Genomic DNA, 15739 nt, shown 5'->3' with positions numbered 1-15739 from the left:
GCTATGAAAGCTTTTTTGTCATGAAAGATGCTTTGCTGTGAAGGTTTTAGCAGAGGAACTTTGAGAAAATGGTGTATTTTTCTGAATCTTCTTCAAGGAAAGTCTTTCACCACTATTAAGATATTCAAATTTCTAGAAAATCAGCAGAACCACAAATTTTTGCTTGCATACCTCATACACTGATTTTAGCCAAGCCTATGCTCAGTGCTGGTATAATGAGGCATTCTGAATGACAAACAGGCAGACACTGGATGAAATCAGATTTAAGCAAGTCTTCACAGCAGTACAGATTTTTGAAGAGAAAAAATAAAACTAAATACAATTTCCAGCCTTCATTGGACAAAAAGTCTTTGGTTTTGCAAAAGCTCACATTGTTCTGTTGACTACTACTAATTGCTTAAAGATGAAACAAAACTTTTCACTGCTCAGTTTAGTTGAGAAACAAGAGTAATTTAATAGTGTTTCCACCTGTAATGAAGACTGTTCCCACTTAATCATTCTGCTAGTTTGAGACTCTTACAATTTACTTTCTTAGCTGTGGCAGGTCAAAAGTTCATGGATCTTTTTGAATACAATAGGTTGAGATTCCCAGTTGTACCTGAATACAAAGTGGCAATAAGAGCTAATAAGTGCAGAATTAGGAAACTAGACACCATTAAGGATTTCCTGAAACAATCTCCAGCAGAAAGACTCCAGGAATTTCCTGAAGAACCTGGCAGAGAACTACACAGACACTGGAGAAAGCATTGATCCCAAGGGAAAATAGAATCTGGTAAGAGCAAATATCACCTGACATGCAACACTAAGACTGGGGAATGCTGAAACTGGGGAAAGCCTAAAAATGTAATACTGCTTTCCTAAAACTGCATAATTTGAACTAGGTTGGATTGGACCAGGCAAGAAATGGGAGAACAGGAGCAGAATTTACTTGGAGATTTACTGAAGTCAGAGGCTAGAGAAAACTGAGAGGCAGTGGGAACATCAGCTGCTCACTTCTCTGGAAAAGAAGGGCTACAACAGAAAGGACACAGTGGGTAAGAACTGTGGAGACTTGTAGGGGAATAAAGATATTCATCAGACCATGATGCTGAGGGAGACACAAGGTGAGACTTGCTGGGAGGGACTGGTGGCTCTAGAGAAGTTTTAGCAGTGAAAGACACCAGAACTGGATTTGTGCACAATTAGAACTGCTGCTAGAACTTTGATTATGATTTTGCATTATCCAAGCTTCAGCTTGGAAGGCTGACTGGAAAAAACAGAAATAGTCTCATTGCTGTGATGATGATTGGCAGTGTCAGCAATCACAGTGAAACCTTGCCTAACACAGTTATTGGTGCAGATGTACATGTATCATGTAATCATGGCAATCCAACAGTCACTTAGCAATTCCTGGTCTGTGATTAGACATGAAACACATGGAAAAAATAAAAATTTCAGAGCCTTATCTTAAATATTTCCTTCAATATAATGTTACAACCAAAATGGTCAGTCAACACCTCCAAGCATGCCAGTGGGAAATGTGAGCATTGGACAGAGAGGCATTACATGTACTACTCTGAGTATTTGCAAATTTATGTACCACATGAAAGAATACATAATTATAAGGTATGAAATTGCCATATAAATCAAAACTGCTTGAGCAAACAGAAGTCATTAATCATAACTATTCTTTTTTTCCTAATAAATGCTTTTTTTCTCTTTGTATTGACAATTATTGGCTTCTCCTAGAGTGTTTGATTCCTTCTGTAATTCAGAGAGGCATTCCTGCAGTTTGAGGTGAATGCTGTTTATTCCTTTGAACAATAAAATTAAAGGGGAGGTGTGCAGCTTCTCACAACTGCAGCAGCCATGTTAGAAATCCCCAGTGGGCTTTCTGCTTTATCCTGTTTCCTTTACAAACTAATTTAGGTTTGTGATAATTGATTTGTTTTAATGGGTACTGTGAGAACCTGTTTAATGATAAAATCTTTTTTTTGCCTTTGGACTCATCATGAAACACCCAAAATATTGATAAAAAGACATTGTGATCTGCATACTTGCATAAGAAGTTTTTAGCAAGCCATCCAGGGCATGAAAATATTCAGTGCTGAAGTGTGGTATATGTAACATAGATCTTTAGTGGAAATGCATTTTTAAAAATAGATTTGAATCTGAAAAAGGAAGGTGAATAGGCATAAAATAGTCTTAGCTGCTGGACAGTGACACTGAGGCTGTGACTCCAGCCCAGCCAGCACTGTCTGTACAGCTGGAGTAAGAAGAAGACTGTTAATGCAATGTTATAGAAATTGATACAGAAAAAGCTTAGGAGGAAAAAGAATTTGCTGCAGATTTTGTTGTGGAAACAGCAAAATTCCTGAAGGCCTGCAGGAAATAAATATGCAGTTACTAGTTCTAGTATGAAACGTTTTTCCATTTTTCCACATCCTTCTCATTAGTCTCTCTCAAGTATGCTGGGAAAAGTTCAAGTTCATAATCAGTATTTTCACCATCTTCAAATCTCCAAATGTGCAGTATTTCACCTTCTGCATTCCTGTCCTTGCCTGCATACTTGTCTCAGCTATTTCCATATCTCTGATTTGCTTGTCCTTTACTTTGTTTAGCACTGATTTCTAAGTACTTTGCCTTATAGTACTTTATTTGATAGAGATCTCTTAGGCAGAAAAAAGAACAGCTCTCAGTGCTGGAAGACATGTTCAGGTTGGCAAATCTCAGCATCCTAGGAAAGAGTTAGCAGAGCTAAACAATCTGGGAAGGTTTGTAAGAGCAGCAAACAACTTGCAGACAAAAATTGTAGTATATCTAACAAACACAGTGAGAGTAGAGATACACAAAGTCTTTAAAAAGGTGGCTCTAGTAAGAATTGTACTGTTTGTCTAAAAGGGAATAGCTGCCTAATTCTGAGAGTAAAAAACATGGAGAAAAAAATTTCTAGCAAACAATAAAGAAGGATAACATGAAATTATGATTAAGAAACAAAGTGAAGATACAAAACAAAAGGAGGTATATATCACTTATTACTTTTTCAGAGAAAATACTTTGAATATTAACATAATTTCTCCAAAATTCACTATACATTTTCATTTATTAATGGGGTCTAATGGACATCTCAAAGAGTTTCTACCGCATTCAGTCTTAAGTCACTAATACATATGAACACCAAGTTTCTTTATACCCCAAAAAAATACAGCAATCATATCTGTAATTTTAACAAAGTTTAACTGTAAACTGAAATAGCACATTTAATACAGAGTAGACATCTTAATGGATTAATTTTTTACCTGTACAGAATATTAAAAAACTAACATAAATTTTAGTATACAGAAATGAACTCACACAACATAAACACATTAAAAAACCCATTAAGATTAAAGAGGCCACAGGGCATAACATATGAGCAATGGCAAAATAAAACCTTGAGAACAGGTAGAAATGGGAGGAAATCAGTCTTAAAAGAATGCGATAAGACATTCCAGAATTTCTGGGAAACGCTGTGTGGGGACGGAAGGTAACTGTTTATGGGCAGGAAAAGGCAGAACAAACTCCTCAAACACAATATCTGGCAGGCATGTGCTGCCTTGATCTGCATTACACTCCAGCCAAGCTATGCTCACTCATAATAGCCACAAACCCTTGGCTGCTCTCTTGCATCTGCCAATTCATCCAAGTCCAAGCTGTGAATTGTTGGTGTGGGAAATGAGATGGAGTGGCATTAAATTCATTTTATATGTGGTCATTAATGTCCAATGAATGAGTCAATGTATGAGTGAGTACACATTTGTTCATCTGATGGCTCTTACAGCTTTTTATATTTTCATCAGTGAACTATATAAATCTCATTTTCCATCACCTGTTGCTGTTTAATAGAGATGAGAGTGTTATATTCGGTAAGTTTGTGCCTGGAACTTTGTGTTGGGATATGAAACAGGTATGGACATTTTACGTAATCAGTAAAATTAGAAAAGCCCAGTTTTACAGCAGCATCACCATTGGGTGGATCATGTAAATTCTGAAAGTTCACTTTTTCAGTTTAGCAGACCTTATATCTGAGGCAGTCAGAATATATATACTGTTTCATATATATATATTTATATGTACATATAACAGATATATATATGAAACAAAGTATATGAGTATTCAAGACTTACAGAAAAAAAAGGGCTACCTGTAATCCAGTTCACCCACTGCTAATGCAATGAGCAAGAATAAACAATTTTTTTGAAAGCTGCTATTCCATGACTCATGGAAAATGCTGACAAGGCTCAGGCATACTTTGTCTCAGATATTTGCAAGGCAATATGCAGAAGCTAACTTGGAATTATTTTTGCCTGGCTAATCTCTGCTACAAAATACAGAAAAGGAAGAGGGAAAATGGGAAACAGTTTCCCTGAAGACATTGTCATATCAAAATATATCACTACTTTTGTGTTGTATCAATCAAGAGCTAGACATAAGATATGTAAAATTAGCCCATCTTTTTTTCATACAGAAATGTAAAATGTATGGTTTCTATGCTTTCTATAATTATGAGGCATTTACACAACTACATTCAAAAAAAAGTAATGAGATTATCTTTTACACAAGAGCATGGAGACAACGGGATGAAAAATGAAATTTTTCTAGACTGCCCAGAAGAGTGGAAATACAGCTAAGATAGTTTTCTAGAAATAGGAAAGAAACCTCTCCACAGAGAAGCTGTGGACTCCCTATTTCTGCAGGTGTTCACAGCCAGGCTGGATGGGCTCTGAGCATCCTGGCCTAGTGAAGGTGTCCCCTGTCCATGGTAGGGGGCTGGAACTATATAGTCTTCCAGGTCCCTCCCAACACAAACTTTGTAGGATTCTAGGATTCTATGAAAAAAAGCACCTACAAAGACTAAAATGCAGACTAATATCTTGCCAGAAGGGAAACAGCAGGTCAAGAGTAACAGAAAGATAAACCTTTCTGTTGTAACCTAAGTATATATTAGTTTTTTATTGTATTTTTTTATCTATGTCACTCCTAAACACTTCTCATGTCTGATCCAAAGGTTATGTCCAATGCCTGGATTTGCAATTTTATCATTACCTGGTTTGCATAAGTGAGATAAAAGGTCACAGAATAACATCAGGAAACTCCTCACAGCATAGGACAGCAGATCCCTCACATCTCTTCCTCCTTACCTGAAGGCAATAGTATTACATAGTATTACATCTATATCCATGTGTATTTATCCTCACCCTGGCATCAGCAGAGGCAGAGCTGTCTTGCAGAAACCACTGCACATGCTGGAGGACCTCTGGCATGGATCTTCCATGTAAATACTGGGTCATGTAGCCATGGCTCAGAGGGGAGAGAGTCACAACACACTATTCAGGAGTTAAACATTGTGTTTTACTTAGCTAAGAAGTTTTTTTTAAAGTTTTTATTTGCGTTCAGCTTCTTTGAAATAAAGACTACAGTTGTCATCTTGATGTCATCCTTCCCAGACTACAGCCAACTCTAAAACATTTTTGTCATTTTGTCTCTTTTCCCTTTGGGTATGCAACCCTACAAAACTGTGGTTTAATTTATTTTATATGTATTTAGCACCAGGAAAATCTTTATAACCCAAATAAAACAGTTTTGCAAGAATCCAGAAGCACTTTAGTATTTTAAAACTTCTTCCAGTAGCTAATCATAAAATAATTTATTTTGTGTGAGTAGCCTCTATAATCCACTGCATGAAGATTTATTTCATTAGTCCTCAGCCTCCTTTTAAAGAGCATGGTATCTAACCTTCATGTATTTTAAAGAAGATAAAGACAAGACTTTGCAGCTTTTCATGAGGGTCAGAAGTTTTCTGTTGTTACATTTTAAAGTAGCAAGGAACCAGACAAAGCAATTGCAACAAGGTTATATCATAAATTATAGCTATCATCAGTAACGACTTGCTGAGAGATTAATTTGGGACTGAAGTGATCCATTATCTTTATGAAGATATTTACTGGCATGTTGCTGTTTCAGGTATCAGATACTGAAGAGATAAATTAGATAGCACTTATTTTCAGTGCTCTTCATTAGAAAAAGGCCACTTAGAAGATTTTTCTGTAAAAATGCACAATTCTGGACATATGTCAGCTGGAGCAGGAAGTCCCTGACACTGACATAAGTACTTGAAAGAACACAACTTACCCTGCAACCTTCACCTTGTCTCTCCTTCACCCCATTGGAAAAAAAGAAAAACGGCTTTCACCTCACATAGCCATAGTCTTTTTTTATTTCTGAGCCATGAGGGCAGTCTTATTTTAGGGTCTCTCTGGGTCTATGAGCACAGAAGAGAAGGAAGTCAGGGTAACTAACTCCCCACATCAGGTGCTGGTGTGAGCATCAAGAGTGATGGGCACCATCACTGAAAGAACAAATAAATGTTAATGGATTAAGAGGTCTATGCAAACTGGGACGGCATAAAATTTCCCAGAGGCCATTTGTATAAAACAACAGGGATCAAATGCAAATTAATGCCCTTGGAGTTCTTTCTTTACTTAACACAAATCACTTTTCAAGAAGCTTCAAATAGTTAAGACAGAGCAGCAGCCATTTTGGGAGATGACACAGGCAGCTGCAGCAGAGCATCAAATAATTACTCATCTTGGACCTGTCAAAAGTCTCATCAAGAGAGGGACCTTCAGAGCAGCCTTTAGATAAATACCAGAAAAGTGAAACAGAAAGAACAGAGTTCTTAATATATAATCAAAAGATGATGTAATGCTATCTCAGACATTACACAGAATAAAACATAGAGCTATCATATTGTTCCAACAATGTATAGTTTGCTCAAGAAAAATAGGCAGGGGAAGGAGGAGATGTCACATTACATCAAACTGCATCCTCACAAGACAGAAAAAAAATAAAGAGACAGACTTTGAAATATCTCGGCTGGGCAATCAAAAAAGGAAGAAATCAGTCATGCTATATGTAAGGGTCTTGAACAAATCCTGCAGAGAGGGATAAGAAACTTCCTATCCCATCTTTTTCAATCTTCTCTATAAACATCTCTTTCAGCTTAAATTTCTGCTATGCCTTGGGTCAACACTGAACTAAAGGCAAAAGAAAAAGTGAAGAATGAATTGCTGTGACAGTCTTGATTTCATCAAAATTTAGCTTGGCACTAGAGTTGAAGTTGAGTTAAATGAAATAAACAGAAATATTTTACTGAGCTCTGAAGTGTGCTCATAAAACAGAGCGTTTTATCAAAGTCACTCTAGAAGGACATGACTGTTTGGAGATAAGAGTTTCATACACAACAAAACCTTTCTATGAAATTAGGAAAGCTAAAAGTTATCAGACACCACAAAACAACTGAGGACTATCCAGCCTCCTCAGAGCTTGCTTTCTCTCTAGTTTCTGTTTTAGTTATGGTGGTGGCAATTGTAAAACTTTATTTTTCATTTACTCTAGAAGGCCAAGAAAGCATTTAATGTGCAATAATAATAAGCTCCCAATGTGACCTAAAATTAAGCTGTCTGCTTAAACTTCTAGTTAACTGCCTCATTTATTTAAACCTTCTAAAACGAAAAGCCATTATGCTTCCTGAAGATTTTATTCCCTCTGCTTCATCTGCCAGTCTAAACTAAAGCCACAGCTGCACTTTTGCAAGGCAGTGTAAAGTACAAGGTGAAATTTCCACAGGTTGTCATATAGACTGTCAGAGTGCAAAGTAAGACAAGTGTTAAATTTCATTAATATCAACTATTGCAAATGAGCTCTCAAAACACATAGAAATCTGTTTGCTGCAAAAGTAACACTGTTAAAATATTCCACACCAACACCTATGAGGTGTTGAACTTGGAACTTAAACATTTTAAAACTCTGATTCTGAGAAGGCAAACTGAATATCTTCCCCTTTTACCACATACAGCAGCTGCAGGAGCTGCAAGTGGTACAGCTCACTCACAACTTTTTTACCAAACAAGTTATTAAATAGCAGATTCATAATGACAATACCTGTACATAGTACCTGTCCCTGAATTTGTGACTTGATTTAAAAGAGCATGCCTTCCCATTCAAACTGAAATTGTGTCTCTCTTAACAGCATATAAGAAACAAATTACTGATTCCACACTTTTTATCAGTATCACTCTAAATAAAGGTACAAGATGAGAGATATTTTAGTTATTGATCAGAATAGAAATTATACATATATAGCAAAAAATGCTTCTTCAGAATCTGTTTCACCAAAGGAAAGTAAGTAGAAGCCTTGAAACTAACTAAAAATTGTAACAGGATTAGAAAGCCTGCCAAGTAAATGTTAATGAAAGAAATGTTATATTAAACCTTAGTGAGTGTCCTAGCAGGCAGCACTGAGCTTAGGACCTCCTGATTTACAGTGAATCAATACAGGCTGAGTTACAGAACCAAACTTCAGAGCTGAAGGATCACAACAGTCACACGCTTCTAAAGGGAGACTTCAGCAGAGATGCTCACTTACACTTATTTAAAGGGGGTGTAACACACAGGAAAACTTTCTCCACTCTCTTCAAAGGATTCTAGGAGTAACCTTAAATACTCCCCAGTAAAGAGCAGACATGATTGTAACTTGTTTTAATACTGCAAATATTTCACCATTTTATATGTGCTCAGTGGCATGGAATGTCTCTTCATTGCAACTCCAAAACCAAAGATTTTGCCATTTTGCAATGGATGAAGTGGAATGAATTAATTCAAATTCATTTCAGATTTGACATTAGGTTCATAAAAAAGGGGAAAAATGCATGAACCCCAGAGACCCCATGTCCTAGAAGATTAGAAGTGTATGAAAGAGCAAGTGTATGAAATAGCCTGGATTATCTAAAAAATCTTTAGACAAATATGGGCCTCTAAGAACCCTTAACTGGCATAGCTCATTATTTAGACAAAGGACAAAACTTAAACAGCTCTGCTTGGGGTAAAGGGAGCTGTGTAACCCTGTGGCTGAATCTTGTAACTCTATGTCTGCTAGTGGGGACAGGAGAGCTAAAGCTCTTCCTGTTTCCTTAGTAAAAATCCACCTGGATAAGCGTGATTATTTAATTATTCCTTAATCACCTAACAAACACACAGGTGATATCTCTTGATTAATAATGACTCTGTTCAAGCTTGTTGATAATATTTTCATAAAATTAATATAGAAGGACAAATATTCATATCTGTTTAAAAACCCTTCAGCTGCAGATGTGGCATTCACTTCCCAGAAATCTATTTAACTTATCCCTGATTAACTGGTCTTTCCTCTTGCTATTTGAGAAGGCAGCCCAACTGAATTCCATATCTGCTATACCATACAGTTATATGAATTAACCTGAAAAAATACTATTTTGTGGAGGATTAATCTTTAATCTATTCAATACAAAGAAGGTATTTGAAACAAAGTCATATGAAATGGATATGGGCAGGTGTGTATATATTTAGTCAGCCTACCACCAAGCATTTGTGCATACTTGACCTTATCTTTTTCAAACAGACCCAGTTATCTTTTTGTATGATTCAGCCCATGGGGACTTATTTTGATTAATTTCAGGAATATCCAAAATATCTCTGCTTATTTCCTGTGTTCTTCAGAACTCAGCAGGGTATCAGCAGATAGAGCTATTGTCAGGAAGTATCCTGAATTGCCAAGAGGCTGGAAAAACAAGAGTTCCTATTTTGTCACAGTTTCTACCAGACCAACTGCCAGCATGCAACAGTTTGGCTCACCTGGCCACCACTGGATATAATCAGCTCTGTGAACCCCCTGCTTTGCAGGTGGTAAAGAAATAAATTTCCACACTTCCTGTAGGAAGACATTCTGTGAAGAACAAACCAAATCTTCCTGTGCTCTTGTCTTTTTATACAAGTATGGCTGAACTTATTAAAAAAAATCACCCAAAAACTTAACAAAAAGCCTTTTCCCCTTTCAACATGCTAATTTCAAGTAATTTTGTGCTTTGCTTCTCTCCAGGATTTTTCTTAAGTAATTTCCAAAACCAGCATGTCAGTCTGTAACACAACAGTTCAGAAGAGATATCACCATGATACCACAGAAATACCAGCTGAGGAGACAGGGACTTTCATGTTCAGAACATTTTATAAACAGTTCCCAAAGTTATTTGAAATGAAGTGTTCAAGTTCCTCAGATTGTGGTATGGATAGTATAAGCTAAAGACCTTTCCATGTCTTAAAAGCATCAGCCAACCAAGCCTAGACTACAAAAATGGAAATAATTTTTTTTTCCAAAATAATTGGTGCTAAAGAATTTATAAATCCCTTGGAATTCCAGGAAAATTACACACTTCTTTATTTTAGATATAAACTGCTATGGTTACAAAGACATAATGAGATATATCCTCTTCTCTGGAGCCAATTTTTTAAACTCTCTGAAAGCCACACAGACTCAGGTGAACAATTATCATATCCAAGGTAAATTCAATACCTGGAAGAAGCTCAGGTATTCATGCTGCTCTTCATCACCACACAAAAGAAAGCACTAATAGCATGAATATGAGGGAGCAGATGACAGATGAGAGAGAAGGGAGTATTTTGTGGTTTGGATCTTACAAAACTCAGATCTCAATGTGAAACAGGAGCAACTAGACCACTATCAAATTCTCCAGCCTTCTTTCAAACACTGCCATGAGTGCAAGCATTGCACACTGCCACAAACCATCCTTTCATTGGTATCATCAGAGCAAATATCACCCTTAAAGAGTATGCACTAACTACCTTGTTACTTTAATTCACTATCAGTATTTAATGTGTATAGGTTAAATTACAGTTCAGAGCTAGACACTGATACTTTAAAGAGGATGCCCATTTTCATACTGGAATGGCAGCAGTTATCAGATTATTATACCTTTTAATACACAACACATCTTACACTGAACAGTATTAGACCTACTCCTCTACTATATAGTTACATGTAAGTATTACAATATAGAAATTATTTAAATCTCTCTACTCTCCTATTCTTTTACTTTTAGAATTTAAGGAAAACTCACTGCATACAGGCAAACTTTTTGTGTGTTCTCTGATTTCCATACTGAAAAAGAATTAGAGTACAACTGTTTAACAATGTTGTCTATTGAAGGCATTTTTCTGAGGCATAGACCAACTTGAGTAGCATTACACTGGATCTACAGACAATCTATAGCAGAGAATATATGACATAAAATATCCAGGTAATTTATCACTGCACAGGAAAATTTGTGCACAGGGACAGTTATCTTTCTACTCTCACACAATTAAACACTCACCATTTATAGCAGTAATAAATTCATGCTTGCAAGTAGATCATACTGTAAGCAACTTACAAAATATCTTTGTTAATTTCTCCCATTCTCAAATAGCAAATATCATCCAAAGAAAAGGTATATTTACCATGAGAAGATAACAGTAAATCAATACAAACCATCTAGAAATATTATTATTAAATCTCAGAGAAGTAATGTAGTCAAGAGGATGTTCTTTGTTTCATATGCTAGTATTATCCCTAGAGACTATAAACCACCTGGGTATTCCCTTTCCTAAATTTCTGGATATACGAGTATTGGACTTTCGCTTCTATCCATTTGCTTACAGGGTCTATTCCTCTGAACCTCTTGGTTTACGAGGATATAGAGACTACATGTTTCACCATCTTAGTTCATAGTTATAATTTAGAAAGGGCAAAATGGTCTCATAAATCTGCTAGGCCATTTATGACAGACATATCAGTGTTCTATTTCAGGCGTGAGAACATAAAACATAGAACATAAATACACTTTGCAGATACTAGGGATATCTGTAGCAAATAATGGATCACAGTGACAACATCTTCAAGCTTAAATTGACTAAGCTTGTTCAGAGCCATAAATAACAGAGTTGCATTTGTATGGCCAGGCTGCACTCAGGACCCCTAATAGAGGGCAGCACTGTGCTCTGCTGGATGCAGCTGAACTTGTCACTGCTGGGGATCTCCATTGTCTGAGGTAGATTCTAAAGAAACAAAGGAAAGGACTTACCCAAATATTTAAAGTATGGATGAATGTTCCAATCATAGGAACTCTGAAGCAGTACTATCCTGATTTAAAAAAATCACTCAAGCAGTAAAGTAGGCAGAAGTCAGACAGGATGAAACCCCTACATGAAACACATCATGCTATGATGTGTTTAAGTGCTTAGCCAAATCAAGATACCTTTCCTGGTTTTTGACTCAGTATTGCCAATATGAGTATTTGATGGAGGAACAACATCAACTTTGATGGAGAAACGACAACCTACTGAGAAGGGTAACAAAAGAACAGTTTGAAAGAGACAGTTAATCATTACACCCCAAATTACTAAATTTTGCAAAGTGCAGATTACCTAAAAGACCAAACTTATTTTTCAGTGTCTATTTTTCAAAGTGATTTTAAGATATGCACATCAAAAGCATTTTAAATTACACAGAATTACTTATTTTTCATTTATTCTGTAAAAGCTAAAGAGGTGAGAGAAAGTTCACACTGAGGTTTGTTGTCATCAGGATGTCTAATGGCAGTTGGGTCCCTTGGCTGGTCAGACAGCTGCCAAGACAGCTCTCGTCACCTTCAGCACTGGGATGATGATTTGGATTTAAAAGGATTATGACTGTCACAGACCATCAAGGCAACATAACACAAGGTGAACTTGCAGGTAGCTAGAATCCATTATATCATGAATTTTTAAAAGTTTAGGCAAGCCTTGAAACTTTGCCATGTGTTCAGCGTGTCATTAACGTAATGCATTCTTGGTGTTGCTGTAATAGCAGGTGTTGACCTGTCTTTCAGGCTTTTTCTTTGTAGGACATAACAGAGAACTCACTGTAAGATCATTTTGGTAATACTTCATCATCCCAGTAAAACAGGAAGAAGAGCACTAAGCATATACAAGTGAGCATCAAAATCTCTATCACCTTAGTTTTAGTGGGGTAACTATGTTAGATGACCAGAAAATACATTGGCTGTACAAGGCAGAGATGAGCAAGCTGGTCTAGTGGAAGATGTCCCTGCCCATAGCAAGGGGATGAACTAGATAATCTTTAAAGACCTCATCCAACACAGACCATTCTGTGGTTCTGTGGAAGTTAACTGCAGCTTCTGACAGTTTTAGCTGAATAGCCACTTCAAGACAGCTCTGCCAAAGGGAATACACAATACTTCAAAAACACTCTACAGCAAGCAGTGTCTCCAGCAAACAGCTGAGCCCAGAGCAGGGAGGCATAGAATGCTGGAGCCGAGTTACTCCTGAAATGAGCTGTCTCTGCAAGCTCACCAGAGTAGCACAAGATCCAGCCCAGCCTGGCAGGAGCCTTGCCTCTCACTGGGGTTAGTTTGGGTAGTGTGTTGCACATGAGTGAATTTTAGCTTGGCAGTTTATATTCCACTCAGCCCTTTACCACCATGTACAGACACAGCCTGGGCTGACACACACACCTCTACCTGCTCTGATGACCAGGGTAAAGATTCCATATGAATGATGTTTAGCAGAAACATGGATCCAACAAGGTTCCAAGAGAAATGTATCTCTAAGGCACCAGAGATAGGCTGAGTCACAGCACAGAATACCAAACCAAATTGTGAAAGGAAAGCTTTTATACATGAGAGATCTTCATTTAATCAGGAACTCAGAGAGTTCGCCTCTTTGCAGAAACTGCCCACCCATGTGTATTTCCTGCCAAATGCTATAAAAAGCCTGTGAAAGTTTTTAAAAAGGTTGGATTTCATTTGAAGGCTTTAGTCTGAAGGGCAGCAAAGGACCAGAGTCATGTTTCAGTGAAGAAGCTATGAAGTATAGAAAAAATAAATGAATAAACTGATACAAAACTTGGCTGGACTCTGGAGTGTGGCTCAGATTTCTATCCAATAATGTATTCTTCTCTATTTATGATTTAATATTTATCAGACTAAGGATTCTTAGATATAGAAAACCTGCTAAAAGATACCACCTGACACGCATTCAGAAGCTGATATGCTACTAGATACTAACACTAACCTAATTTTTCGTCCTTGGAGAGGGAGCTTCAGAAACTAATCCATTCTTTATAGATCTTGTAGAGAAAAAAACCTTTTTTTTGTAAAGGTTTTTCCAATTGTACAAAATATGTCAGGAAAGACAAATAGTAAAAACACGCAATTCCTTCAAACAGAACAAAACTTTTGCTATGCCCATTGGTGTATCAGTTGCACAGATTTTAAAGGATAAAGACCCAGAGAAAACCAGATGATCAGGAAGAGATAAAAGATTTGTTGTTTATTTTGTTCTTCTCATTACCAGTCAGTAGAATCAACTACAGACTATGAAAGAAGAATAAATATCTGGAATGAGAAAGCATTTGTGAAGCCTGTAATTTTATATCTTCTCTTTGGTGCCAAAGAAATTAAGGACAACGTTCAAAAATCCAAGCTGAGTTCAGTAGGAACTGACCCAACAGGAGGAATTCAATTTGTCAGAACAAATATAGATGTCCACACTTAAGCTGACCACCCCAGACTTACTTTGTTCTCAATGGTAAGAACTGAAAACTCAACACTTTTATTGTGCAACTGATATTATTACACAGGCCATATCAGCAGTCTGCCACATGAATCTCTCCAAGTATGTGACAGATGTCCAAGGTTAGATGAGATTAAACACGCCCTTCGTGTTTCTGTGATTCATAAGTCATTTAACAGATTCAATAGAAAGTTTCTTCCAAGCATTAGCTTTACTGAAGCTTGAGAGTAGAGTCAGCAGAATCATTATGTAATGATTTTGTAGACACACCATGACAATTCTGTCTGATAAAAATATTTGCCTGTAATTCTTCATTAAATTTAAAGTTACCATGTAGCAACTGCAAGAGGTTGACGGCTGCCAAGAGCCGTGAGATTGCTGAATAGAATGGTATTTCTGGAGCAGTGCCCAGAGCTGACACAAAATTTGACTCATCTTCATGCATACATTTCCAATAAATCATCAAACTAAAATAAGGATTTAACTCCATCATGAGGTTCCAGCGATATCGAGTTAGAGCTATGAATTGATTACAGTATCAAGAGAAGTTTCTAAGAAACTTTAGAAAAAAGGTGATCTTTCCATAGATATATTTCATGGAATGCTTGTGGTCTGGAGTTTTGTTCTCTCTCTCTTGAATGCACACATCTCAAGCAGAAACAGTTGTTGGTAGCAGAATAAATATAATGTGAGCTCCATTTCTTTGTACAGATTCAGAACATATTAACAAATATGTCCCAGCCCTGGGTGTGTTCAAGGTCAGGTTGGATGGGCTTGGAGCAACCTGGAATAGAGGAAGGTGTCCCTGCCCATGGAAGGGGAACTGGAAACTGGTGGTCTTTAAGGTCCCTTCCAACCCAAAGCATTCTAGGATTCTAAGATTCTGTGAACTATGGAAGTGTGCAGGAAGTACCACGTTTGGAACACTATGCCTGCAAAAATTTAGAAACTGTAGGATGAGAACTGAGCTCAATCAATCATAGGTATTTTTGCTTTCATTTTCAGCTAACAATCTTCCAACTAAAATGGAGATGAAAAGATAAAAAAGAGGGGGAGACAAAGAAAATAAGCCAAGTGCCTAATATTTACATGAACTACAGTCTGTTCAAACAGCTTTATGCTACAGCATTCTATTCAATCTTTTTCTGACCTATCTGTTGAAACCACAAATTTCTTGACATCTACCCCGGCACTTATTGAATGCTCATGCACTTTTGAGTGCAATGGAGTAGTAGTCTCAAGTGAGGTTTTTAGGCATCACCATGATATAAACAAC

The 15739-nt window shown here is 37.0% G+C and overlaps 1 protein-coding gene across 1 annotated transcript in view; it reads right to left on the bottom strand.

The window, feature by feature from the left end:
- POLN (DNA polymerase nu) overlaps window positions 1–15739 on the bottom strand; it is an 88085-nt gene that overhangs the window by 35177 nt on the left and 37169 nt on the right. The gene's annotated exons all lie outside the window — the stretch shown is intronic.

This window comes from Zonotrichia albicollis, chromosome 5 (assembly GCF_047830755.1).
Source record: "Zonotrichia albicollis isolate bZonAlb1 chromosome 5, bZonAlb1.hap1, whole genome shotgun sequence".
In the NCBI taxonomy this organism is placed as follows: domain Eukaryota; kingdom Metazoa; phylum Chordata; class Aves; order Passeriformes; family Passerellidae; genus Zonotrichia; species Zonotrichia albicollis.
The sequence above is the reverse complement of the archived record's forward strand: the minus strand, read 5'-3'. Positions and strand labels throughout refer to the sequence as shown.